General features: G+C 38.8%; 1 pseudogene; it reads left to right on the top strand.

Moving 5' to 3' along the window:
- Positions 1-17,500, top strand: part of LOC123507822 — a 388,467-nt pseudogene that overhangs the window by 266,146 nt on the left and 104,821 nt on the right.

The raw sequence follows: 17,500 nt of genomic DNA on the forward strand, positions 1-17,500 counted from the left end.
CACTCTCTACTTTCCTTCTTTTTAATGGGTGGGTTACAGGAAGAGAAGGAACAAAAACGGAGAAAAATAAAGAAAGAAGAACAAGAAAAGAAAGAAATAGAAATGATAATAGAAATAATGGTAATGGTTATAGTTATAGTAATAGTAATAATAATAATAATAATAATAATAATAATAAGAAAAGAAGGTGATGAAGAAGGGGTATGTTAATATTACTTTTATTCATCTATTTACTTATTTATACGTGTTTTTATATCTCATTCTGTTTTTATTTAACATTTCTAGTCAAATATTGTTAATTTGTAAGGAAATTGATACTACTACTACTACTACTACTACTACTACTACTACTACTACTACTACTACTACTACTACTACTGCTTTCTTATTATTTGTGTTATTATTAGTAGTATTGATTGTTCTTCATGTGTCTTTCACTTGTATTTTTCTTCTTTGTTCTTGATCTTGTTCTCGTTTTCCTCTTCTTCCTCTTATTCCTCTTCTTCTTCCTACTCCTCTTCTTTTCCCCTCCTCCTCCTTCTCCTTCTTCTCCTCCTCCTCCTTCTCCTCTGGTTTCTATAGTACCTCCTGTTCTTGTATCGGTATTTTTTCCTATTCCCCATCTCTCTCTCTCTCTCTCTCTCTCTCTCTCTCTCTCTCTCTCTCTCTCTCTCTCTCTCTCTCTCTCTCTCTCTCTCTCTCTCTCTCTCTCTCTCTCTCTCTCTCTCTCTCTCTCTCTCTCTCTCTCTCTCTCTCTCTCTCTCTCTCTCTCTCTCTCTCTCTCTCTCTCTCTCTCTCTCTCTCTCTCTCTCTCTCTCTCTCTCTCTCTCTCTCTCTCTCTCTCTCTCTCTCTCACTCTGCAGCTCTCTCTCTCGTAAAGTCTCTTCTTTTGGTTTACTCTTGAAGTTACTGAATCTTTTGGAATCCACCCTCCTTCTCCTCCTCCTCCTCCTCCTCCTCCTCCTCCTCCTCCTCCTCCTCTCTCTCTTCCTCCTCCTCTCTCCTCTTCCTCTTCCTCTTCCTCCTCTCCTCCTCCTCCTCCTCCTCCTCCTCCTCCTCCTCCTCCTCCTCCTCCTCTCCTCCTCTTCCTCCTCCTCCTCCTCTTCCTCCTCCTCCTCCTCCTCCTCCTCCTCCTCCTCCTCCTCCTCCTCCTCCTCCTCCTCCTCCTCCTCCTCCTCCTCCTCCTCCTCCTCCTCCTCCTCCTCCTCCTCCTCCTCCTCCTCCTCCTCCTCTTCTCACACCAAAGACTTTTCCATTTCCAGTACACTAAAGGTCCTCTATCTCTCTCTCTCTCTCTCTCTCTCTCTCTCTCTCTCTCTCTCTCTCTCTCTCTCTCTCTCTCTCTCTCTCTCTCTCTCTCTCTCTCTCTCTCTCTCTCTCTCTCTCTCTCTCTCTCTCTCTCTCTCTCTCTCTCTCTCTCTCTCTCTCTCTCTCTCTCTCTCTCTCTCTCTCTCTCAGAATAATATTACTGATTTTTGTGCCTCTCTTTTTTCTCTCTTCATTTTTCGTCTTCGCTCTTAATTTACTTAATATTGGAGTCCATTGTTCCTCCTCCTCCTCCTCCTTTTTCCTCCTCCTCCTCCTCCTCCTCCTCCTCCTCCTCTTTCTCTTCCTCCTCCTCTTCTCTTTCTTCCCTTGTTTCCCTTTTTTTTTTCTCCTCCTCCCTACCTCCCTCCTATTTTTCCTCACGTCATCCTCCTTGTACCTTTTGCCTGTACCACTTGAGGGTCACACGGTACATGCACCTCCTTCAGGGTACAGTTAATGGTACAGTGCTTTCCTTTCTTTTTCTTTTCCTTCTTCTTATCTCCATGACTTTTTTCTTCTGTCTCTTTTGTTGGTGTTGTGTGTGTGTGTGTGTGTGTGTGTGTGTGGTGTATGTGTGCTAGTTGTTATGTTTGTCTGCTCTTATCTCTCTCTCTCTCTCTCTCTCTCTCTCTCTCTCTCTCTCTCTCTCTCTCTCTCTCTCTCTCTCTCTCTCTCTCTCTCTCTCTCTCTCTCTCAGTGCATGTGTAAATGACAGTAAAGGTTAAAAGGACGTTAAAAGTCAAGGAAAAACAGAAACAAAACAATAAAATGCAAGAAAAAAAAAAAAGAATGATAAAAAAACATGAAGGAAAAAATGAGAAAGGATAAGAAATATGAGTAAAGAAAATAGAAGTGAATTAAAAAAGATGGAAAAACATGTTAAATTCTGTCCTTCCTCATCTTACCTGGCCATTTAATCCTTTCATTCCCCGGTTTTCCCTCCGTCAACTCACACTGGAAACTCACGAAAGAAAAAAGATGAAACTGCGGCCATGAACACAACGGGGAGGAGACAGAATGGGGAGGTTAATTCCTTCTCTGAGCTACAAGACTATTAACCTCTTCAGTACCAAGACACGTTTTCATATTGTGCTTACTAGTTAGTGATTTTATACAGCTTCAGAAACTCATGTGGGGATTAAAACAGTGAAGACTCAGGGCATTAATCTTCTGAGCTCCATAGACCTTTCCTAATGTAAATAAAATCGTCTAATCATATCCAAAAAATCATGGTAAAAGTGTGTCTCAGTACTGAAGGGATTAAGAAACGCTAGTGCTAGAGACCCCGAAAAAAAAGAAAAAACTTGGTGATTATCTCTCTTCTTGTCATTTTCGTCTTCTGGGAACACGGAAAGCTGTATAGAAAATGTAGTTTGCAAGCACACAGAGAGGAAAGAGAAGATAAATGGGAGAGTAAAGGAAAATATAAAGTTGATTCTGTATTGTGACTTTTTATGTAAGAGGAAACAACTGATCAAGGGCAAGAAAAAAAAATAAAAGGGTTTAATTGGTTGCCAGTCCCCATAGAAGTCCGATAAAGAAAACTAACTTGCTCTAGTACAAAAAAAAAAAAAATAAATAAAATAAAATAAGTGTGTGGAAAGTTGAAGGGGATTATGGGAAAAATGTGTAGTAGTAAAAGGGTTAATGGATGGAATGGTGCAGTATGGAATGGGTGATTACAAGGCACTTATCGTACAATTCTTGGTAATTCTTTTGACCTTTCGTGTGGGACTTTCGCCTCTGTGGGTCGTGGGTTTATTGTTTGTCTCTTTTTGTTGCCCATGGCTGGATTTTTTTTTCTTAGATAATAAATGAAGCAATGTCTCCCTTCCTTTCCTGTTGTGTAGAGCGAGTTGGAGGGAAATAAGGATCACATTAAAAGTGGAGAATAAATATGTAATCTTGATGACTAAAGAAATGACTGAAAAATGTAAGTGTTGTGTATAAAGGAAATAATCTCTCTCTTCATTTCTTGTTTAGAGTAAGTTTGAGGAAAATAAAGATGATATTTATAGTGGAGAATGGAGAAATGAGAAAGCTCGTACTAACTCTCGACTGAGGAAATCAAATTGGAAAATCGAGTTAGTATAAAAGAATATTGATCTTTTGTGTTGTGTGGAGTAAGGTCAAGGGAAATAATGGTGATATTTTAAATGGAGAATGAGTAAATGAGGAAGCTCGTACTAATCGAAGACTAAAGAAATCAAATTGGAAAATATAATATACTGCAAAAGGAAGCAAAACCTCTTTTCTTTCTTCTGTGGAGTAAGGTTAAGCGAAATAATGATGAGATTTCAAGTGAAGAATGAATGAATGAAAAAACTTGTACTGTTTGAAGACTAAGGAAATAAAAAATGGAAAATATAAGGTAATGTATAAAGGAAGCAACATTTCCCTTCATTTACTGGCGAGTGGGGTAAAGTTGAGGTGAACAATGGTGAGATTTTTTTATTTTTTTTATTTATACCACGTGGGTTTTTCACGTGAATTTCTGGGCTAAAGGGGATACTTTTTTGTGGTACCTCCTATTTCAAAGCCCACCCGCTAGGAAACCGTTGCCCCGAGTGAGGAAGCCCAACCTACACTCGGACCGTGGACAGGATTCGAATCCGTGCGCTTGGATACCCCTCGGATCCCAAAGCTTGTGCTGTTTTGAAGACTAAGAAAAGGAGATTGGAAAACATAAGAAAGTATAGAAAGGAAGCAATATCTCCCTTCCTTTCTTCTTGTGTGGAGTAAAGTTAAGTGAATAATACTGAGATTTCAAGTAGTGAATGCATGAATGAGAAAACTCGTACTAAATAAAAACTAAGGATATCAAATTGGAAAATCGAGATAGTATAAAAAAAAATCTCTTTCTTCTTTTTGTGTGGTGGATAAGGTTAAGAAAAAAAAAAGGTGAGATTTTAAATGGAGAATGAATAAATGAGAAGCTCGTACTAATTGAAGACTGGGGAAATCAAACTGGAAAATATAAGATACAATAGAAAGGAAGCAATATCTCCCTTTCCTTTTTTTTTTTAATGTTATGACCTATAGCGCCTGTAGGCATACTTAAAGAGTATATGTGGGAAGCGTTTTGAAGCTTCCGCCCATTAGTGATGCAGGCAATTTTATTTATACTGGTACCCATATTAGGGCCCATATCACCACCCAAGCGCATCTTTGGTGTAAGGAAATTCATTCTTTACTGTAAACATCATCTTCATTTCCCCCAAACTTACTCTAGACAAGAAAATATGGGAGACATTATTGTGTTGAGTAAGGTAAAGTGAAATAATGGTGAAATTTCAAGTGAAGAATGAATAACTTAACTCTTTCGATACTGGAACTCATTTTTACCTTGAGCTTTGTTTACGAATAGATAATTTTACTTACATTAGGAGAGGTCTATGGAGGTCAGGAGTTTAACGGCCATAGTTTTCACTATTTTAATTCTCCACATTAGTTTCCGAAGCTGTATCAAACCGCCAAATAGTAAGCAGAATGAATATGGAAATGCGTCATGGTATTGAAGGGGTTGAAAAAGCTTGTGCTGTTCTGGAGACTAAAGAAATGAGATTGAGAAGTACAAGTGTTCTGGAGACTAAAAAAATGAGATTGAGAAGTAAAAGTGTAGTGTATAAAGGAAGCAATATGTCCCTTCCTTTATTGGCGAGTGAAGTAAGATTAAGGGAAATAACATGGCTCTTTCTTCAAGTGGATAATGAAGAAATAAAGAAGCTTGTACTGTTTTAAAGACTAAGGATATGAGGTTGAAAAATACAAGATAGTATACAAAGAAGCAATGGCTCTCTTCCTTTATTGGCATGTGGAATAAGGTTGAGGGAAGTAAAGATGATATTTCATGTTGAGAATGAATAAAAAGAAGTCTTATACTGTTTGAAGAAGTAAATAAGATTGAAACATATAAAGATGGTATCGTCTCCCTTCTAAGTTTCTATATGTTTAGGAAAGAAAGAGTGGAATTTCAAGACAAGACTGTACAAATGAAGATTTTATTGTTTGATGAAAGAAGGAAGTTAGATTAAAAAATATGAGTACCATCGTTTTCCTTTCTAATCAATGTGTTTAGGGAAGCAAGGGTAAAATTTCAAGACGAGACTGTACAAATGAAGGTCTTATTGTTTGATAAATGAAGAAAATAAGATTAAAAGATGTAAGGTTAGCATTGTCTTCCTTTCTAAGTCTCTACGTGTTTAGGGAAGCCAAGATAAAATTTCAAGACGATTCTTTACAAATGAAGGTTTTAATGTTTGATGAAAGAAGGAAATTAGATTAAAAAACATAAGGTTAGTATCGTTTTCCTTTCTAATCAATGTGTTTAGGGAAGCAAGGGTGAAATTTTAAAACGAGAATATATAAATGAAAGTTTTATTATGTGATGAATGAAGGAAATAAGATTAAAAAACATAAGGTTAGCATCGTCTTCCTTTCTAAGTCTCTGTGTGTTTAGGGAAGCAAGGGTAAAATTTCCAAACGAAAATTTACAAATGAAGGTATTGCTGTTTGGTGAATGATAAGATTGGAAGATACAAGATCATTCCCTCCCCTTTCCTTACTCTCTACGTTTTTTTTTTTTTTTTATGAAAGCTGACCAAGGGTAGTGGAGTAACGCTGTAGAAAATAATGCTAAAACTTCAAAGTGGAGAATATACATATGGACAAGATTTTATTGTGCAAAGATGGTGAGATTGAAAATTGCAACAGATTTAGTGTTTTGTGCGGAAATAACCAGTGTTCTTAATCTTTTATCCCTTTCGCTGATAAACTCTGGAATTCCCTACCTTTTTCTATATTTTTAATCTTTTATTCTTCTAACTGATAATCTCTGGAACTCACTGCCTAGTTCTGTATTTCCAAACATTTTCAATCTTTTTCATTGTTCTTCCTGATAAACTCAAGAATTCTGCCTTTTTCTCTTTCAATGTACCAGGTTTCTCAAGTTTTTCATTCCTTTCATTGACACACCCTGGAATTCTTTGTGTGTCTCTGTATTTCCTCGTACCATTATTTTCATCTTTAAATTTCTTGGCTGATAAACTCTGTATTTCCTCCTACGTGCATTCACAATCATCCATTCCTTGAACTGGCAAAATCTCTGAATCTCCTTGCCTTTGTCTGTATTTCCTACCTGGCTGTATGTCCAACCTTATTCATTACGTTTCCATTATGTTCACCAGATTTTACATACAAATTTGGACATTTCACGGGAATTTATAGGCTTAAAGGAGTTTTTTTGGGTGTTTTCAAATAAGAGGAACCACAAAAATACCACCTGTAGTCTATACATTCCAGTGAAAAGTGAAAAACTGTTAAAACAGCAAAAAAATAGACTTAATCATACAGGTGGGTCTTTCTTCTTCCCCCAGGTACTACAACGGGTCCCCAGTGGTGGGCAGCGGGCGCGTGGTGGCGGCGGGGCGGCAGCTCATCGTGTCCGGCGTGACTCACGACGACCCGGGCATGTACCAGTGCCAGGCCGTCAGGAGGTCGCAGGCAGCCCAGCACGCCGCTCAACTGCTGCTTGGAGGTACAAATGACGATATTTTGTTCTACACACACACACACACACACACACACACACACACACACACACACACACACACACACACACACACACACACACACACACACACACACTGACCTTCTCTCTCTCTCTCTCTTGTATTTTCCTTTATTGGTTTTATTCTCTTCTCTCTTCTGTCTTCTTCTCTCCTCTCCTCTCCTTTCCTCTCCTCCCCTCCTTTCCTTTCCTCTCCTCTCGTCTCCTCTCCTCTCCTTTCCTCTCCCCTTCCTTTCTCTTTTCTTTTCTTCTCTTAAATCTTTTACCTTATGTATTCCTTTCCTCTTTTTTCCCCCATTTTTCTGTTTCCTTTTCATTCAACTTTCGTATTTTCTCGTTATTTTTAATGGCATGCTTTTCTTCTTCTCTATTTCTAACTATTTGCTTGTAATTTTCCTCTTTATTGCAGTGATATTTAGGTTTTTCCTTCATTTTCTCTTATCATTTGTTGCGTTTTTCTTTCTTTTTTGCTTCTTTCCTTCTATTTTTCCTTTCATCTTTTCTTTCTTCCATCCTATCTTACTTAATTCCTTCCTTCTTTCCTTCCTTCCTCACATCCTTCCTAGCTACTTCCCTATCTATCTACTTTCCCTCCTTCCTTCCATCCTACCTTCCTCCTTTTCCTTCCTTCCTTCCTTCCTTCCTTCAATCCTTCTTTCCTACTTTCCTTCCTTCTGTCCTTCCTTCCCTCCATTATACCTTCCTATCTTCTTTCTTTCCTTCCCTTCTTTTTTTCTTCTTCCTTCCTATCGTCCTTCCTTCCTTCCTTCGTTCGTTCCTTCCTTCTTTCCTTCCTTCCTATTTCCTGTCTATCATTATACTTCCTTTTCACTTTTTCTCTTATATTATTCCATTCCTTCTTCCCTTTTCTATTCCCTTCTGTTCCTCTCTTTTCGTGTAACCCTTTCCCTCATTTTCATATTCTCGTCTCATCCTTCATCTCTTGTTATTCTCTTCCTTCATTCTCTCCCAAACCTTCCTTCATCATTATCTTGCCATCTCCTTCCTTCCTTCTTGTTCCTCCTTCCCTGGCACAGCGACCCCTCCCCGCTCTCTCACTTTCCCTCTCTCTCCCAAACTCTCTCTCTCTCTCTCTCCTGATTCAGCATTCCTCCTCCGCCCCTCTCACTTTGACGGCATCAGCTCTCCCCTCTCTCCCTCGTTACTCGCCTCCAGCCTCATCTGCTCTTATCCTTGTCACTTTTTTCCTCTCCTTATCTTGTTTTCCCTCTCACACTCTCACAGACCCAGACTCTCTCTGTCTCTGTCTCTGTCTCTGTCTCTGTCTCTGTCTCTGTCTCTGTCTCTGTCTCTCTCTCTCTCTATCTCTCTCTCTCTCTCTCTCTCTCTCTCTCTCTCTCTCTCTCTCTCTCTCTCTCTCTCTCTCTCACACACACACACACACACACACACACACACACACACACACACACACACACACACACACACACACACACACACACACACACACACACACACACACACACACATGTTTTCTGTCTCCTTTTCCTCTTTCCTTATCACTTTTCTCTTTCTCTCTCTCTCTCTCTCTCTCTCTCTCTCTCTCTCTCTCTCTCTCTCTCTCTCTCTCTCTCTCTCTCTCTCTCTCGTTTTCTCTTATTTTTCTGTCTATTTATCAGTATTTTTCTAATTTCGTGTTTTTTTCTTTTCCTTCTGTGTCAGTTTCTTTCCATCTTACTTCTCTTCTTTATTGTGTTTTCTTTTCTTTTCTTTTCTTTATTTCTTTGTTTTATTTTTACCTACATTTTTATTTATTCCTATCTTATCCTTTTCTTTCTTCCTTAACTTTATTGCTCCTTATTTCTCTCTTTCTTCATTCTGATTTCTTTCTTACTTATTATTTATTTGCTTCTATGTCTTCATTTCTTCTTGCTTTCTTCTCTCTCTGCTTTCTTTTCTCTCTCTCTCTCTCTCTCTCTTTCTCTCTCTCTCTCATCTCTCTCTCTCTCTCTCTTCAATTTTCTTCTTTTCTATTGTTTTTTTGTTTGTTTATGTCTATATTACCTTCATTTTTCTATTTTCCTCCTCTATTTTTTATCTACCACGTGTTCTCATCTTCCTGATTTTCTTCTTTTTTATCATGTTTTTTTTCTGTATAGTCTTTATTTTGCTACGTGTTTTTTTCTCCTTTTCGTTTCCTTTTTCTCATTATTCATTTTCTTTTTCTATCTAATGCTTTCTAGTTTTTCTCTATCGTTTCCATTTTCCTTGATTTTCTTCTTTTTCTATCATTTTCAAGGTTTTTTTTTCTATATGGTCTTTAATTTCTACTTGTTTTTCTATTTTCACTTCCTATTTTCCTTATTCATCTTCTACTTCTAAAAACTTAAAACTTTCTATTTTTTTCTATATCTTTTCAATTCTGGATTTTCTTTTTTTTTTCTATCTATCTTCAAGTTCTTTTCTCTATGGTCTTTAATTTCTGTTTTTCTCGCTTCATTTCCTTTTTCTTTTTCTTCTGTCTATTTTTTCTACATCTGCTCGTCCTTCCCTAATTGTTCACTTCGCTAACTCGCTTCCCTTCTCACTCACATCACCTACACTAAGATTACTCCTCCTGCTGCTCTCCATCTCTCTCCTTGCCTCCCGCCCTGTCCAGCAATGTTCGTGGGATAAGCCTTTGCAACGGGACACTCTCTCTCTCTCTCTCTCTCTCTCTCTCTCTCTCTCTCTCTCTCTCTCTCTCTCTCTCTCTCTCTCTCTCTCTCTCTCTCTCTCTCTCTCTCTCTCTCTCTCTCTCTCTCTCTCTCTCTCTCTCTCTCTCTCTCTCTCTCTCTCTCTCTCTCTCTCTCTCTCTCTCTCTCTCTCTCTCTCTCTCTCTCTCTCTCTCTCTCTCTCTCTCTCTCTCTCTCTCTCTCTCTCTCTCTCTCTCTCTCTCTTCTGTCACTTCCTTCCTTCTTTTTATTGTAATGTTGTCTGACTTTTGGTTGTAATGTTGTCTGACTTGTGGTATATTGAGTGTGTGTTTCTAATATTGCTTGTTTGACTTTGCTTTCGTCATGGTTTTTATAGTTTTTAATGCCTTTTTATTAATGAGGCACCGTTTTGATGTTATTATGCTTCCATATTCTTATGTTGCGCTGTTCTTGAGGTAGGCAAAAAGGATCATTGTATTGTTATATTTTCTCAGATTCTTATGGTTTTTTTTTTTTATGTAGGGGGAAAAAACTAGGAATAAAAAAGTGCCCATTGAAGTGCCAGATCCTAAAGAGTCCCTAAATAGTGCCAGTCTTTAAACAGTGCCAGTCTCTCTCGACTATTTGCTACTACCACCAAGGTCTGCACCAGGGGCGGCTCCAAACAGTGGCACTCTATACACATTGTCAGTCCCCCAAACAGTGGCAGTCCCTAAATAGTGCCAGTCTCTAAACAGTGGCAGTCCCTAAACAGTGGCAGACCCTAAGCAGTGCCCAAACAGTGCCCATCCCCAAAAGTGCCAATTCCTAAACAGTGCCAGTTCTTAAAAGTGCCAGTCTCTAAACAGTGTCAGTCCTCAAACAGTGTCAGAAACTATCATAGAGAAATTAGAGATCAATTCGTGGGAGGGAGGAAATGAGAACCAAACACAGAATTCCAGAGGTAAAAAAATTATGGAAATACTGATAAACCTTTACATTATAGAAGTGGCTGGTGGTGTGCAAGTCAGTTGATTTTTCTACAACACTTCTGCACGCGGAATGGCAACTAGATGGGCATTTATTCACTCATTTTCTTGCCTTTCGTCAGTTTCCCCTCTTGCATAAAACGAACCTCCCTTCCAGACTCGGCGCCCGTGCTACACTACCGCTTCATTGAGCAGACCATTCAACCCGGGCCACCTGTCTCTCTCAAGTGCTCCGCCGTCGGGAACCCCACCCACCATCACCTGGACCCTTGACGGCCTCCCCATCCCGCAGACAGACAGGTGAGACTTCGAGGCGTCACGGATTATCTCCTAATTGATGGGGCTCGCTAAGTTTAGGAGGAAAGAGGCTTGGTGAGGGAAGTTACTCCTAAAGAATTTATTACACCGCTTCTCCCCAAAAACTTCGGCCGTCATTCATGGGATCTGGAAGGCGGTGTGGCAGGGAGAAGCGGGGATAAGCAGGGTGAGTAGGTGGGTGGGTGTGTGAGTGAGTGGTTGGGTGGGTGGGTAGGGTGGAATGAAGGGGCCTGGTGAAGGGTGTGTGAGTGGTTGGGTTGGTAGGTGGTAAGGTTAAAGAGCCGGATGAGTGAGTGGATGAGTGGGTGGGTGGGTGGTAGGTTAGGTTGGAGGGGGTGGGTGATGGTTGAGAGGGTGAAAGGAAGGAGGAGGGAAGACATGTAGATGGTGGTGATAAAAGTAAGGTAAAGAAAATTATACAAGGAGAAAGTGAGATGATAGTTTGGGCTTTACAAATAACAGGGAGTAATGAATGATTAAATAAATTAGAAAACAAGAAAGAAAAAGAGAAAGAAAATAGATAAATGGTAAAATAAAGACACTTAACTGAAGAAATAAGTGGATTAATATACAAACAACTTATAAAAAAAACCAGAAACAAAACTAAGCATAAACATTAACAAAACGAAGTGAGGATGCAAAAGGAAAGGAGAAAAAGTAGAGATATGTAAAAGTAATAGTATCTTAAGCAGTATGACAAAAAGTAGGATGAAGAAAACTAAAGAAAACCACACGAGTAAAAGAAAACAAGTAGAAAACACAAGAAAACACAGGCAAGCAAACACTATAAAGAGAAGCGTAAGTAAACTGCCTTGTGTATTAAGTTAACTGAGTTTTTTATGGCCTCATTATGTTCTTATGCTGCGTCATTTGTGTTGGACGGTAATGGTGGGACAGGTGACGAAAATAAAGGAATATGAAAGGAAATAAAGTGTTGATTTTAAGTCTTTCTTGTGCCCTTGTATTTCTTTCCAGTGTTTTCAGGGACAGAGTAAATATTAAAGTAAGAAGAACAAGATAAATATGAATTAAGACAGTGAAGGAATAGGTAAAGAAAATAAATGAAAGTAAAAGAAGAGAAAACAAAATTCGGTGGTGATTTTAGTCTCTCTTGTGACCTTGTATCTCTTCTTTCCCTTGTGTTCAGAGAGTAAAGAGAGAGTGGAAATGAACTTAAGTATGACAGAATACAAATTATAACATACATGGAGAGACTACCAGGTATAAATCAGACAGGATTCTACAGTCTTACCTTTACAGTCACAGTCTTATCGTCCTTATGTTATAGCTCCCCCCATGCTCAGGCTAGTTGGTGGCGGGGTGACATGTAAAGAAGAACAAAGGAAAGGAGAATAACCAAAAAAAAAAAAAAAAAAAAAGAATACGTGTGGATTTATTCAAGTTTATTGGGATTTTTTTTTGTTTATAAAGGTGAATAACAATAAATAAAAGAATACTTGTGGATTTATTCAAGTTTACTGGGATTTTTTTGTATTGAAAGGTGAATAACAAATGAAAAAGAATACGTGTGGATTTATTCAAGTTCATTGGGAGTTTTTTGCATAAGTCGAGGTATTATACAGTTCCTTTTAAGACGTTTGTTTGAAGTGACTGAAAGAACGAATAGAAAAGATCAAAGAAAAGAACACAAATTAAAACCAGCGCAGAAGAGATTACGATTTTTCCATCTTGTCTCTAATGTTTGTCCCAATTTTTCATTCTCAGTATTTCCTCCTCATGCCTCTTTTTGCCTCTTCAGTATCAGGAACGCGTTTCCACATTGATGCTTACTATTTGGTGATTTTATACAGCTTCAGAAACTTATGTGAGGGCATATAATAGTGAAGACTGTGGCCATTAATCTTGTGACCTCTATAGACCCTTTCTAATGTCAATAAAATGGTCTAGTCGTACACAAATCTTCAGGTAAAAATGTGTCCCAGTACTGAAGGAGTTAAGGAGCATATTCTGCAACACTTCTGCTCCTCACCACCACTGCTTTTGAGACACTCAAGATGAAGATACTCAGGTTCTTAACTCTTTCAGTAATGGAACGTTTTTTTTTTCATAAATTTTGGGTACGATTAGACGATTTCATTTACGTTATCAAAGGTCTATGAGAGTCAGAAGGTTAATGGCCAGAGTCGTCACTATCTTAACCCCAACATAAGTTTCTGAAGTTGTATAAAATCGCCAAACAGTAACTAGAAAATCTGAAAACGTGCCATGGTACTGGAGGGGTTAAGAGAACTTGAGAACTCTGCTAATCATCCTTGTGGCCTTTGAAAATAGTCCTGGCGAGAGAGCAAAGCGTTTCTTAATACTGATCTATGTGTACCTCTCCCTTTTTCCTTATTTCATATTAGTTTTCCTCTGTCACTTTCTCACTTTCTGTTCTCCCGTTTCGTCTCCTGTTCATGTTCTTCCTCCTCTTAACTTACCTCTCACAATTTCACTATTTTACTCGCTCTCCTTTTCATTTATCTCTCCCAATTTCAATGTTTTACTTACTTTTTCTTAGTTTTTTCCCTCTTCTCTGTCTATGCTCGTATTCTCAAACACCTGTGTGCTTCATCTCCCCTATTTCTAAAGGCTTTATTTATTTTTTTTAACTTTTTCAGTACTGGGACTCATTTTTACCTTGAGATTTGTGTATGATTAGACCATTTTTATTGACATTAGGAAGCGTGATTGGAGGTCAAAAGATTAATGGCCACAGTCTTCCCTACTTGAATATCCCCATGAGTTTCTGAAGCTGTATAAATTCACCAAAATAGTAAGCAAAAGGAATATGGAAACCTCATGGTACTGAAGTGATTGACGTGTTTTTACAGTTCTGGGGGCAGACTGACAAGTTTTCTATACTGTTAACTGCAGAAACACTCTTGAATACCATACTAATCATCTCTGTGGCCTTGAAAACAGTCATAGTGAGAGAACAGAGCGTTTTGAGGGCATTTTTATATTTCTAGAGGCAGAAAGACAAGATTTCTACACTAATAACTGGAGAAACACTCTTGAATACCCCGCTAATCATCCCTCTGTCCTTGAAAAACAGTCTTAGTGAGAGAACAGAACATTTTGAGGGCATTTTTATCTTTCTAGAGGCAGAGTGACAATATTTCTACACTATTAACTGGAGAAACACTTGAAAAACCCGCTAATCATCTCTGTGGCCTTTGAAAACACTCGTGGTTAGAGAGCAGAGTGTTTCTGAATACTGACCTATCTCTCATCCCTCTCCCTCGTTCCCCAGGGTGGTGGTGGGGGAGCAGCTGGGATCCCGGGGGAAGGTCGTTGGTCATGTGAACGTCTCCCACACCCGCGTGGAGGACGGAGGGCGCTACCAGTGCGTGGCCACCAACAGAGCAGGGGTGGCCTCTCATTCCGCCTCTCTCAACATCTACGGTAAGATAGATAGATAGATAGATAGAGAGAGAGAGAGAGAGAGAGAGAGAGAGAGAGAGAGAGAGAGAGAGAGAGAGAGAGAGAGAGAGAGAGAGAGAGAGAGAGAGAGAGAGAGAGAGAGAGAGAGAGAGAGAGAGAGAGAGAGAGAGAGAGAGAGAGAGAGAGAGAGAGAGAGAGAGAGAGAGAGAGAGAGAGAGAGAGAGAGAGAGAGAGAGAGAGAGAGTGGCTGGAGAATTCTGCTTGCGTTCATTTTTACACACGATTAAACATTTTTCCTCATAGTTAAGCTCCTGTTTACGTCATCACATCCAGAGAGAGAGAGAGAGAGAGAGAGAGAGAGAGAGAGAGAGAGAGACCCTACACCTCCACACTCCCTTCCCCTTACAGGCCTGCCAGTCACGCGCCCCCTCGCTTCCGTGACTGCCGTGGCGGGGGAGCAGATGGAGCTGTGGTGTCCCGTGGCGGGCTACCCCATCCACTCCTTCAACTGGATCAAAGGTCAGTACAAAGCTCACATGGCACTCTAGAAAGCTCCCTCGTCGCCTTCACAAGTATTAGAAGAGCTTTTTATGTCTTAAGGTCAGTATGAAGCTTACAATTGTCTCTAGAAAGCTCACTTGTCGCCTTCACAAGTATCAGGAGAGCTTTTTATGTGTTTAAGGTCAATACAAAGCTTACAATTCACTCTAAAACGCTCCCTCGTGGACATCATCAACAGTAGAAGAGCTTATTATGTGTTTAAGGTCAGTATTAAGTCCATATGTCCCTCTAGAAAGCTCACTCGCCGTTTTCAGAAGCATTAGAAAAGCTTTTTATGTGTTTAAGATTTGTTTAAGCTCACAATTCACTTTCTAAAGGTCCCTCTGCCTTCAAAAGCATAAAAAGACCTTGTTATGTCGTTAACGTCAATACTGACCTCATATGTCACTTTAGGAAGCTAATTTATTGCCTTTATAAAGAGTAGAAGAGCTTTTAATGTTTTAAGGTCGGTATCAAGCTCACAAATCACTCTAGAAAGCTCCCTTTTCGACGTCTTCAGCAACAGAAGAGCTTTTTATGTGTTTAAGGTCAGTATTAAGGTCATGTAACACTCTAGAAAGCTCACTTGCCTTTATAAAGAGTAGAAAAGCTTTTTATGTATTTAAGGTCAGTATAAAGTTCACATGTCACTCTAGAAAGCTCACTCACCAATATCATTAAAAGTAAAAGAGCTTATGTTATTAAGGTCAGTGTTGAGCTCACATATCATTCTAAAAAGCTCATTTGTCGTCTTTATAAACAATGGAAGAGCCTTTTACGATGTTTTCTAATTCTAAGGTCATTTGAAGATGCTGAGGTATTATATCTGGTTTTAAAGGTCAATGCAAAGTCCCCACGTTATTAGCAAGCTTATGTAGTGCTCTAGAAAGATCACTCGTTGATTTCATAAGCAATAGAGGATTTTATAATGTGTATTAATGCTAAGGTCATTTGCAACACTGAAGTATTAGTTTTAGCTATGTTTAAGGTCAGTATTAAGCTCATGGCACTCTAGAAAGCTTACTTTGCCGTCTTCATAAGCAGTAGAAAACCATTTAATTTTAAGGTCACTTGAATAAATTGGAGTATTATTTCCAGCTGTGTTTAAGGTCAGTAAGAAGGTCAAATGTCACTCTGTAAAACTCATTTCTACTAAGCTCACTACGTAACCTTCAGATACAGTGGCTAAGGTTTTCAATCTGTCCTTTTTTTAACCTCTAAGGTCACTTGAGAAAATAAGGTTGTTACTTTCAGCTATATTTAAGGTCAAGGAGGTCAACTGTCACTATAAAGGTTATCTCGTGGACCTTGTAAATAGTAAAGGAACTTTTTAGTGTCTTTTTCTCATATTCCAAGGTCGTAAAAAGGAAGAAAGGTTGAGAGGCACAACTTCGGCAAAATCTCGAAAGGTCAACCGTTAAAAAAATCTGACTTAACATTCCACAGAACACCGACGTAACATTTCACCAGCACAAAGGTCAGCTTATCCCCAAGAAACGTGAATATAGGTCATACAAACCTTTGAAAATTTTAAGGTCACTCAGAATAAAAAAAAAGAAAGAAAAAGTTCACCTCCATAAATACCCTCTGACGTTATATTTCACCCACACAAAGGTCAGTTCATTCCCAAGACACGTAAATATAGGTCATACAAACCTCTGAAATTTTTAAAGTCACTCAGAGGAAAAAAATAAAAAAAATTCACTTCCCACAACACTTCCTGACGTCATTTATCACCCGCTCAAAGGTCAGCTCATCCCCAAGAAACATAAGTCTTCATGCAAACCTTTGAAATTATTAAGGTCATTCAGAGGAAAAAATCAAACATTTATCTCCTCACAATACTCTTTCACGCAACATTTCGCCAGCAGGTTTTAAGGTCACACTATCTGCGAACGTTATAAGGTCAGACAACAGACGTAACATGAGATAACGAGTCTTCCTATTCTACTCTCACGGTTTTAAGTTCGTTTGTCGTAATATATATGCAGCTAAAATTTTGTCTCTCTAAGGTCGCCTCTTTTTTCCTTTCAAACTGCTCTTACTTCTTCTCTCCCTTACCAAGTTAAAAAAAAGGAAAAAGAGACTACGTTTTTTGTTATGTAGGGAAGAGGACCAGCTAAGGAAAAAAAAAGAAAAGATTGAAAAAGGCCCACTTGAAAAAAGGCCCACTTGAAAAAAGGCTCACTTGAAAAAAAAGACCACTTGTTTATATGAAGGTCAAGTTTTGTTTCCCTTTTTGATTTTATACTTTCTTTTAATCCATATTTTTACATCTCTATTTGTTTATTTTTTGTATTCCGTGTTATTTCAATATCAGAAAAGCGTTTTGAATTCTTTCCCTCATCCACTTGTGTTTGGGCTCTATCAGTATTCCCCCCTCCCTTTTTTCTATCATTCCACAGGTTACTTTGATCTCCTATTGAGCTTGTTTACGATCTGAACTTTTTTTTTCCCTCTGCCCTTTTTCCCAGCAGTCTCAAAGCTCAGGTATCTTTTTACTCTTTTTTTTTTCATAGCTGTGTTTTTTTCAGTCCACTCACAATGGCTTCTTTGTGAATCGAGGAACGAGATGTTTTTCTGAATTAAGTTTATTTATGTGACATGCTGGCGTGTACAGTTGGCCTAGAATGTTGTGTGGAATAACAGAATGGACACGTGGTCTCAGTGCTACATTTGAGAGTTTTAGAAGAGATAATGGTGGTTTTTAAAGGTAGATATAGATAAAACAAACAAAACAACACGAATAATGA

Source organism: Portunus trituberculatus, chromosome 23 (genome assembly GCF_017591435.1).
Source record: "Portunus trituberculatus isolate SZX2019 chromosome 23, ASM1759143v1, whole genome shotgun sequence".
Lineage (NCBI taxonomy): Eukaryota > Metazoa > Arthropoda > Malacostraca > Decapoda > Portunidae > Portunus > Portunus trituberculatus.